General features: G+C 33.2%; 1 non-coding gene across 1 annotated transcript; it reads right to left on the bottom strand.

Annotated features, from left to right (window-relative positions):
- Nucleotides 1-1,201: 1,201 nt before the first annotated feature.
- On the bottom strand, nucleotides 1,202-1,308 carry LOC148874458 (small nucleolar RNA R71). Its single transcript, XR_016106209.1, has one exon. It is a non-coding gene; the product is annotated as a small nucleolar RNA R71 (small nucleolar RNA).
- Nucleotides 1,309-11,319: the final 10,011 nt, after the last annotated feature.

Below are 11,319 nucleotides of genomic sequence, written 5' to 3'. Positions count from 1 at the left end.
ATAAATTAGATCCATAAGCAATAAAAATCGCATGTTTAACTATGATATCGAAAGATGATTAACTCATGTGTGGGAATCAAGGAAGCTTAGTGAGTCAAATCCCTATCTACGATTAGAGGTTTCCAAAGAACTTAATGCTTATTTTTCCTTTTGACAACCACTTAGAAATTTGATGGTAGAATTGGATTAATAAAGTATTAATATGACTTGAGAAAGCTTATTAATTAATTTAGGGAATTACACCATCACATGCAAATAACTTTAATATACCTTAGGGTAATTTCAGTCTTGATTTATTGAAATCTAAACCCTAGCTGCATTCATTCATCGATTCAGTTTTTATTAAGTTTTACATTTGCATCAACTCTTCTTAGTTTTTGTTCATTCAATTGATTCACGAGTTCAACTTAGGTTAGTTTAAAATTGATTTGGTACTGTGATCTAATCTCTATGGGCTCAACACTCATTTCATCATTATATGCACATTTGACTAAGGTATACTTGCCTGAATTAACTGTACATAAATCACACAACAGGTTTTTGGCATTGTTGGCAGGGACTAGTTTATTGCATATCAAAACTACCTAAACTAGCCTTAGATTGAACATCTATTTGTTTTTTTAGGATTTAAAATTTTATTCTATTTTAATTTTTGTTGGATTTAACTTCATAAAAAGTTTTTAGGAAATTTTTAATTTTTCTTTTCTTTGTGGGTTCCTAGTGCATGAAATGCACTAGTGGTGGAGAATTAATACTCCTTGATCAAGAAATTGAAAGAACTTTGAAAAAGCGAATGAGGGAGAGAAAGAACAAGATGACTCAAGACCAAAATAATCCATGGACATTGAGCTCCTACGCTATACCTACTTTGGATGGTACTACATCAAGCATTAGGAGGCCGAGTGTGCAAGAAAACAATTTTGAGATCAAGCCTACAATTATTCAGATGATCTAGATGATTGTGCAATTTTCTGGCCCCAATGATGACTCTAGCTCTCATATTGCTAATTTTCTTGAAATATGTAATACTTTTAAGCATAATGGAGTTAGTGATGATAGCATTAGACTTAGGTTGTTTCCCTTCTCCTTAAGGGATAAAGCAAAAGATTGGCTTAATTCTCTTCCTACAGGTTCGATTACTACATGGGATGACTTGGCACAAAATTTTTTATCTAAATATTTTCCACCTGCTAAAACAACTAAATTAAGGAATGACATAACAACTTTTTCTCAATTTGATAATAAAACTTTATATGAGTCATGGGAGAGATTTAAGGAACTGCTTAGGAAGTGTTCCCACCATGGTCTACCTGTTTGGATGCAAGTGCAAACGTTTTATAGTGGCATTAATCAATTTAATCGTTCAATGTTAAATGCAACTACAGGTGGTACCCTTATGAGGAAAATTCCCAAAGAAGCATATGAACTTTTAAAGGAGATGGCAGTCAATAGTTATCAATGGGGCATTGAGAGAGCAAATAAAAAGGGAGTTGGAATTTATAATGTTGATTTTATCATTGCTTTATCGGCTTAACTTGCTGCATTAAATAAGAAATTAGAAAATTTGGGGGTTTTAGCTATGAGTGTTTCTTCTATTCCCTTTTCTTCGTGTGAGCTTTGTGGGCAAGGGGGACACACTAGCATAGACTGTCAAGTAGGAAATCCATTTTCTTCTTCTTTCAAATAATCTAATTTTATTTCTTATGGTGGCAATATGTCCAATTTTAATCCCTACTCCAACACATACAATCCAGGATAGAGAAGCCATCCAATTTTTTCATGGAGTAATAACCAACAAAGAGCACCTCCTGGCTTTCAACAGCAACACCAACAAAATCCACAAGACAAGAAGCCAAATTTGGAGGATATGATGACAAAATTTATCAACAGTACGAAGGAAAGAATTCAAGGGTTGGAAACTCAAATTGGACAACTTGCTCAAGTAATTTTGGCAAGGCCACAAAGAGGATTACCTAGCAATACCAAAAAGAATCCTAGGGAACAAGTAAAGGCCACCACTATACGAAGTGGAAAAGAACTTGGAAAAGAAGAAAAAGATTATGAGCATGTAAAAGATAAAGAAAGCCAAAACCTTAAAGCCAAAGAACGAGACTGTGAGTCATCAATGGAGAAAAAAGGAAGTTCTTTTACTCTTAATTTATAATCTTACAAACCCACTCTTCCTTTTCCTAAAATATTTCTTAAGGCTAACTTGGATAAGCAATTTGCTATATTTTTAAAGGTGTTTCAAAAGTTGCATATTAACATTCATCTTCTTGATGCTATTTCTCAGATGTCAAGTTATGCCAAATTCTTAAAGGAAATAATTTCAAGCAAAAGAAAGTTAGAGGAGTTTGAGATGGTAAAACTTAATGAGGAATACTCAGCAATCCTACAAAATAAATTAGCTCCAAAACTCAAGGATCCAGGGAGCTTCTCTATTCTGTGCACCATTGGCGAAATTAATTTTGATAAGGCTTTATGTGATCTTAGTGCAAGCATTAATTTGATGCCTTTTTTTGTCTTTAAGAAGCTTGGCTTGAAGGAGCCAATACCTACCACTGTTTCTCTTCAATTGGTTGACAGAAGTATCAAACATCCAAGGGGAGTAGTGGAAGATGTTTTGGTAAAAGTAGATAAATTTATTTTCCCTATTGACTTCATTGTTTTGGACATGGAAAAAGATTATGATACCCTAATTTTAGGGAGACCTTTTCTTGCCACAGGAAGAGCTTTAATTGATGTCCAACAAGGAAAACTTAGCCTTAGAATTAATGATGAGAAAGTTATTTTTAATGTGTTTAAGGCTATGAAACATTCCAATGATGAAAAAGAAGTCTTAATGATATATTGCATTGATGATTTGTTGGATAGGAAATTTTATGCATTTAGGTTAGATGATCCCATAGAAAATTAAATTGCTAACTCTTTTAATGTGAAGGAACAAGTTTTAGATGAGAGGCATAAGGAGGCCGTAGGCTATTTGGAAGAAAAGCAAAGAGGATTCGTGGCAAAAAGAGAAAAATTTTTGCCTTTGGATATTTCTTCTTCTTCAAAAGCCAAGCCATCAATCGAGAAACCTCCTACTCTTGAACTTAAACATCTTCCTTCGTATTTAAAATATGTTTATTTGGGGAATTCATCTACCTTACATGTAATTATTTCTTCTTACTTGATAGGTCTTGAAGAAAAAAAATTGAAAAATGTGCTTAGAGAACATAAAAGGACGATTGGATGGAGCATTGGCGGCATTCAAGGAATAAGTCTATCATTTTGCATGCACAAAATCTTGATGGAAAAAGGATTCAAGACTATGGTGCAACCCCAAAGGAAGTTAAATCCTAATATGAAAGAGGTAGTAAAGAAAGAGGTCATAAAATGGTTTGATTCAGGTATTATCTTTCCTATCTCTAATTCTTCTTGGGTAAGTCCTGTGCAAGTTGTGCCTAAAAAAGGTGGGACCACTATGGTAAAAAAATGAAAATAATGAATTAATCCCTACAAGGACAATAACAGGTTGGAGGGTATGCATCAACTATAGGAAATTGAATGATGCTACTAGAAAAGATCACTTCCGCTTTCCCTTTATTGATCAAACGATTGAAAAACTTGTTGGTCAAGAATTTTATTGTTTTCTTGATGGTTATTCCGGTTATCATCAAATTCCTATTGCTTCTGAAGACCAAGAGAAAACTACCTTTACATGCCCTTATGGAACATTTGCATTTAGGAGAATGCCTTTTGGTTTGTGCAATGTTCCTGCTACTTTTCAAAGATGCATGATGTCTCTATTTTCATATTTCATTGATGATTTTATGGAGATATTTATGGATGACTTCTCTATTTTTTTATCTTCATTCGATGCATGCTTGCATAGTTTCCCTTTGGTGCTTAAAAGATGTGAGGAATTTAACCTTGTTCTTAATTGGGAAAAATGTCATTTTATGGTTAGGGAATGAATTGTTTTAGTTCACAAAGTATCTTCTAAAGGTATTGAAGAGAATAGAGCTAAAATTGAATTAATTGAAAAACTTACTCCTCCAAAATCATTGAAAGAAGTTAAAAGTTTTTTGGAACATGCAGGTTTTTACAAGAGGTTCATTAAGGACTTTTCTAAAATTGCTAGGCATTTAACTAGTCCTTTAGTGAAAGACACACCTTTTGTGATTGATAGTGCTTGCTTATATGCATTTAATTGCTTAAAAGAGAAATTGATCCAAGCCCCCATAGTTTCGGCCCCCATGTGGAATTTGCCTTTTGAAATCATGTGTGATGCAAGTGATGATACCTTAAGTGCAGTTTTAGGACAAATAATAGACAGGAAATTCCATACCATTTATTATGCAAGTAGAACCATGAATGATGCACAGAGAAATTATACAACAAATAAAAATGAATTACTTGCTGTAATATTTGTTATTGAAAAATTTAGACCATATTTGATCTTGTCTAAAGTGATTGTTTATACTGACCATTCTACATTGAAGTATCTACTTGCTAAAAAATATGCAAAACCTAGGTTGTTAAGATGGATTTTATTGTTGCAAGAAATTGACCTAGAAATCAAAGACAAGAAAGGCATCGAAAACATGGTAGCTAATCACTTGTCTAGATTGGACGGGAAGTATGTGGAGAGCATGGATAAACACACTTTGCATTATGAATTTCCTTATGAGAAATTACACTTTGTGCATAATAATGATGAGCTGTGGTATGTTGATTTTGCTAATTTTCTTGTAGGTGGCGAGTTGCCCCTTGACAATTTCTTTTCATCAAAAGAAAAAAAAAATTATTTGATGTGAGGCACTATCTTTGGGAGGAACCATATCTATACAAGATTTGTGCAGATGGTATGGTGAGAAGATGCATACCAAAGGAAGAGGTGTGGAGTATACTTAGTTTTTGTCATGACAAAGAAGTAGGTGGACAACATGGACCATTCAAGACGGCGGCAAAATTTTTACGAAGTGGATTTTATTGGCCTACATTATTCAATGATGTTTATGCCTATGTAAGTTCTTGTGATCGATGCCAACGGATATGTAATATATCAAGGAAAAATGAGATGCCCCTAAACAATATTCTTATTTGTGATACTTTTTATGTTTAGGGCATTGATTTCATGGGTCCTTTTCCAAAATCTTTCAATAATGAGTATATATTTGTTGTTGTTAATTATGTGAGTAAATGGGTGGAAGTAATTGCATGTCCCACTAATGATGCTAAGGTTGTAATCAAATTCTTGAAAAAAAATACTTTTACCAGATTTGGTACACCAAGGGCTATCATTAGTGATGGAGGTAAACACTTCTACAACAAACAGTTTGATAATTTATTAATTAAATATGGCGTTACTCATAAGATTGTTATCCCCTATCATCCTCAAACTAGTGGACAAGAATAAATTTCAAATAGGGAATTGAAGGGAATTTTGGAAAAGACTGTGAGCTTATCTAGGAAGGATTGACAATGAAATTGGATGATGCACTTTGGGCTTATAGAACAACTTTCAAAACATCTATTGGAATGGTTCCTTATAGGTTGGTGTTTGGTAAGGCTTGTCACCTTCTTGTTGAATTAGAGCATAAAGTATATTGGGCTATGAAACTGCTTAACTTTGATTTGCAAGTTGCAAGTAAACAAAGGAAGATGCAATTAAATGAATTTGAAGAATGGTGGTACCAAGCTTATGAGAATTCTAAGATTTATAAATAAAGAAACAAGGCATGTCATGATGCACACATGAAAAAGAATGAGCTCATAGTTGGAGACAATGTTCTTCTTTATAATTCTAGATTGAAGCATTTTCCCAGCAAACTAAGGTCAAGATGGAGTGGTCTGTACATAGTGACTAAAGTTTTTCCTCATGGTGCAATTGAAGTGTCTAATAAAACTAAGGGGACTTTCAAAGTCAATGGGCAAAGATTGAAAACTTGCATTGATGGTGGACATAATTCTTTCTTCAAATCCACCATTCACTTGAAAGATCCATGAAAATGAAAATAGAGTCAAACTAACGACTATAACTTAGAACTATATTTTACATTTATGCACTTTATGATTTCTAGTTGTTTTGTGTTTTTTCCTTTTAAGTTTTGTTTTAATTTTTGCTTTCTCTTGCTATTGTTGTTTTTCTTTTCTTTTGATTGATAAAAGGTGGGTTGCGATTTTGGGGTCTATGGACAGGAAATTTCAGCATGTACAGCCGAAACCAAGACCAACTCAAAAGGAAGTTTCTTTTCCTTCTTTTTGCTCTTTGACTTGCTTAACATTGAGAACAATGTTACAGTTAAGTTTGGGAGGGGGGAGATTGCAATTTTTGTGAAATTCTTTTGTAAACCCGAGAGCATGATATGATTACACCAATTTCTTTTCTCGAAATATGTTTTAGCTTAAGTTTGTGATTGCTAAATTTTCTTGATGACTAAAAGCCTGTGATAAATTATTGATTGAAACCAAATATGATTTAGAAAGAAAGATAAATGCTAATCTTGAGGGTTGATTGATTCTTGTGTTAATTCTATTGTATCATGAATGTTGAAATTCTTGAGCACATTATCCTATGATCTTGTGAATTGTGTGTAGCTTGCTGAATGACTATGTGAGTTATATGGAATATTATGATCATTATGTGATAGTTTAGAACTTGTTTGATTAGCCTTTAAGGCAAAATTCTAGACAACATATTACTTTAGAAATGATTCTGGCCATCTTTGGATCGTTTGAGCCTTTTAAAGCCAACATTTGATATATTTCAATCCTTAGTTACCCTTTTGAGCCTTTTCAAAAGAATTGTATATGTAAAGCATATGATTAGCCACCATTTGAATTCTTTTCTTTAACACTCGTTATACTTAACCTGTCAAACCCGAAAAACCATGTTCTACCCTTCAAGAGAGTTTAATTTTGCACAAGAATGTTGATGAATGAAACAAGGCAATACCTTCATTATTTGCAAAAAAAAAAAAAGTGTTGAAAAAGAAAGATAGAAAAGAGGCTTCAAGAATATATCATGAGCCTAAAATTATGTGCTGAAAAGTTTATTCACTACCCAAAAAGATCAAAGGAAATAAGTTTGGGGGTTGTGATACATGTGAAAAGAAAAATAAAGATTATGGGGATATCTGGAGAGTACATTTATATGTGCATATTCTTCTATACTCTTGCTTTGTAATTCCTTATCCTTTCTTTGTTAGCTCCTATCTAGGCCTCACATTACAAGCTTAATAAAGACCTATTGATCTAAAGTTTTATGATTGTCTATATTAGTGGAGAATGACTATGAAAAATAAGCCTATGGAATATCCAAAAATTTCAATGATCAATTTCAGAAGATCTATTGGTTTGAATAATTTGAGCTAAGAAGCATGCATGAAACTTGAGAATTGGCAAAACACACACACACACATTTCAATTTTCATGATGAGATTTTGTTAGCATAAGATTTATGATAATTCTTGAATGTTATTTTGAATGCTTTCTAAGTTATATACCTTATGCAATCTTGGAGGCATATACTTTGGAAAATCAAGATAAGTAAAGCATGATCAATTTATGAGCTTAAGTATGATTTCATTCATACTTTGCTCGAGGACGATCAAAATCAAAGTTTGGGGTATTTAATAAGCCTATATTTATACATATTTTCATATCTCTAACTTGATGATTTTGGTAATAATATTTTTTGGAATTTGCATGGTATTGCACTAATTATGATGAAATTGTCTTACAAAGTGATTTGGAGCTTAATTGTGAAATTTCAAAGAAGAATTCGATTTAATTGATCAAGACAATCATAGAGGAAAGTCCATGCAGCAATGATGTTCCATGATGTAGCCATGAAGGAGAAATCCATTGAAATCGGATTTGATATGCATGCACAAAACAGAGAAATTTCCTATTTTGATATAGTTCCCATATTTTAGGCATAACTTTCTGCCTATAACTCAGATTGAGGTGATTCAAACAGATAATTAAAGCTAAGAAATAGGGTTACAACTCTTATGTTTATCATACACCCTAATCCCGCCAACAATCAAGTGAAATTTGAGCTACAAGTTTCGGGTCTGATAGTTGGCAGTGCAGAAGAGATAGGAATTCAACTTTGATAAAGACTAAGAGACCTAATTTGTGTTGAATTAGGAGTCTGCATTGAGAAAAAATTGAAGTGGGGCTGCACCATAAAAAGGATCATAGACTCAAGGCAAAAGGGCACATCCTTAGAGAGAATTCGGCAGAGAAGAAAAGATGAAGCAATCTTAGCATGATAGAGAAGGAGAGGAAGAATTCGAATCCAAGAGGGAAGAAGGCTTAGTTGCTACACTCGTCTTCTACCTTCAAAGGCTAAAGTTTTCTTGTTATTCTTTTCGTTCATTGATGTGTTTTTGTTGTGTTTCTTCTTTACTTTTCCTGAGTGTGTTGAATTTAATTATGTCTAGCTAAATTCTCTTAACTAGGGTTTAGATGGATTTTGATCATAGGATTATATAGTTATTTGTTTAATTCAATTCAAGACCTTCATTGTTTGCATGAGAAATTTTTATTGTTGTGCTTAATGCTTTAAAAGAATTAGTCAATCTTTTAATGATTCGATGATTTATGCATGATTGACCAAATGATTGTTATGAATTAGATTCCTAAGCAATAAAAATCGCATGTTAGACTATGATATCAAAAGATGATTAGCTCATGTGTGGGAATCAAGGAAGCTTAGTGAGTCAAATCCCCATCTACGATTAGAGGTTTCCAAAGAACTTAATGCTTATTTTTCCTTTTGACAACCACTTAGAAATTTGATGGTAGAATTGGATTAATAAAGTATTAATATGACTTGAGAAAGCTTATTAATTAATTTAGGGAAATCCACCATCACATGCAAATAACTTTAATATACTTTAGGGTAATTTCTGTCTTAAATTGGATTAAATAAGTAATTATATAGCCTTGATTTAATGAAATCTAAACCCTAGCTGCATTCATTCATCGATTCAATTTTTATTAAGTTTTAGATTTGCATTAACTCTTCTTAGTTTTTATTCATTCAGTTGATTCACGAGTTCAACTTAGTTTAATTTAAAATTGATTTGATATTGTGATGTTGTATCTGTGGAATTGACACTCATCTCATCATTATACGCACATTTGACTAAAGTACAATTGCTTGAATTAACTAACATAGTACAGGGGGGTCTTTGTCACTAACCCCATAGTACGGGGGGTCTTTGTAATTTACCCATATTTTAATAATTTCTCATAAAGTAATGCATATACATATGTATACACTATAAATAAAATACATATATTTAAATATATACTTGGTTGAGATTAGAACTAAACACAGAACCTAGGTCCAAGCCCGAAATATTGGGGCTAGGCTTGTGCAAGCCAGGCTGAAATGTTCACCCCTAGTAGAGTGCCAAGACAAGTTGGCACTGGGTAGCAAGGCAGGGGGACCAAAGCCCATATAAAAAAGGTTAAAAAAAATAACAAAATCACTCTTGAATTCCTCCAATTAATTAGATATATAAAAAACATAAAAAAATGAAAGATATTTAAGAATCAAGAAAACACTTGACTAACAGGTTCATTGTTAGATCCATAGGGGGGGGGGGGGGGACCAAAGCCCATATGGCCCCCTCTTTCCTCAGTTTCACATCAACAAAGTAATTTTATCAAACCATAGAGAGGACATGGGCCCATGGCCCCCCTCCCCCTAGCTCCGCCCTTGCCTATAAACCACAAACTATGGCTCTAATACCACATATAAGTAACCAAAATGGGTTGGAGATTGACCCAAAAAAATCCAGCAATACTGTGTCCATATCATTTATGCCATCCCAACTCCTAGATTTTCCAAGTCTTCTTACCTTTCTCCAACCTTCTCTCCTTTTTTTGTCCTTTAATGGAGTTATGGGAACTCTATTGCAATAGTTGTGGCTAGGGGAGGGGCCAAAGAGAAGGGTTACTTGTATGGATCTTCTCACACTCCTAACTCATCAAGGAGTGTTTAGAGTCCTATCCCAAATAGGCCACACCTCTTTGTAGTTAATCTCCTACATGATTGGGAGTTTTATTGAAAATAAGATACTGTAAGACTATTATTTAAACCACCTTTAGTAGAACTCTTATAAAAAATACAATATTCAAACCAATGTTTACTATTAAATATATGCTAATATTATATATACATGGACATGAACGTTGATACTAATACTATTATACTTTGTATCTTAATTGGGTCAGGGGTTTATCCAGATTCAACAAAATTATAAACGGATCTGAGTTTTTAGATCTAAATCCACCTGAATTGGATTGGATTTCAACTTTGGGCTTGGATAAGCGTTGGGATCCATTGCAAACACAAACATTGGGCGGCATAATCAATCATCAGTGAATATACCAGTGTTTTGTGCACATGGTACTCACATGCCATGTAACTAATCATGAGTGAACACATGGGGTCACACTACATCTGGGCTCCATGTGTATGAAACACTGGTTTCATGCCTGTACCATGATTAGTGGTGATGGGATTCCTTGGAAGCTAAAACTTTACTTGAAAGCTTGGGAGACCTTCCCATGAATTTAACATAAATGTATGGGAGATATTCTCAATGCATGGCAAGATGATATGCGAGTAGAGTTTTTGTTTGCAGGAGATGTATGTTTGATTAGTGGTGATTAGTTATGCAGATACACAATTGTGCTCGTAATAGATTTAGCCCCTGTTTGCAAACACTTAAAGAAGTACTACTTATTTTAAGTCTTGAGGTCACACAATAATGGATAATGGATAGTAAGTATTTATTTATGTTTGGCAAATAAGCTCAGAATAGTGCTTATTTTGAAAATAAGCATGAATTGAATGGCTTTTTTTAAGTGATTATTCAGTAAGCACTTATTTCATTTTTTGGGACAATATTATTCCCAATGTTTTGTTTATTTTACAAAGATTGCCCCAACCCTATTGTGGAATCTCAGAATCAGGTTCGTGAAATCCCACTATTAACTCCATATTTTTCATGTTTTGCTCTGTTTTTTCATTATTTCTCCAATCCCTTTTTAATATTCCCAATGTTTTATTTATTGTTTTTTAGCTCTTTAATCATCTAATGTATGCTTATCTAAAGTTAGTACTATAATCATCATTTCTGCAAATATAAATACTTACGGGATAAGGGATTCACCAAACATTATAAGTGGTTTGAAAAAAAGACCTCCAAATCACTAATAAATACTTAAAAATAAGTATTTATTTGATCAATCACTTATTTTTCAAACAAACCAACCCCTAGAATCCTTGGATAATGGGATAACATT

The sequence above is a fragment of the Nelumbo lutea genome, chromosome 1 (assembly GCF_056320005.1).
Source record: "Nelumbo lutea isolate HS-2025 chromosome 1, American lotus-T2T, whole genome shotgun sequence".
Lineage (NCBI taxonomy): Eukaryota > Viridiplantae > Streptophyta > Magnoliopsida > Proteales > Nelumbonaceae > Nelumbo > Nelumbo lutea.
The sequence above is the reverse complement of the archived record's forward strand: the minus strand, read 5'-3'. Positions and strand labels throughout refer to the sequence as shown.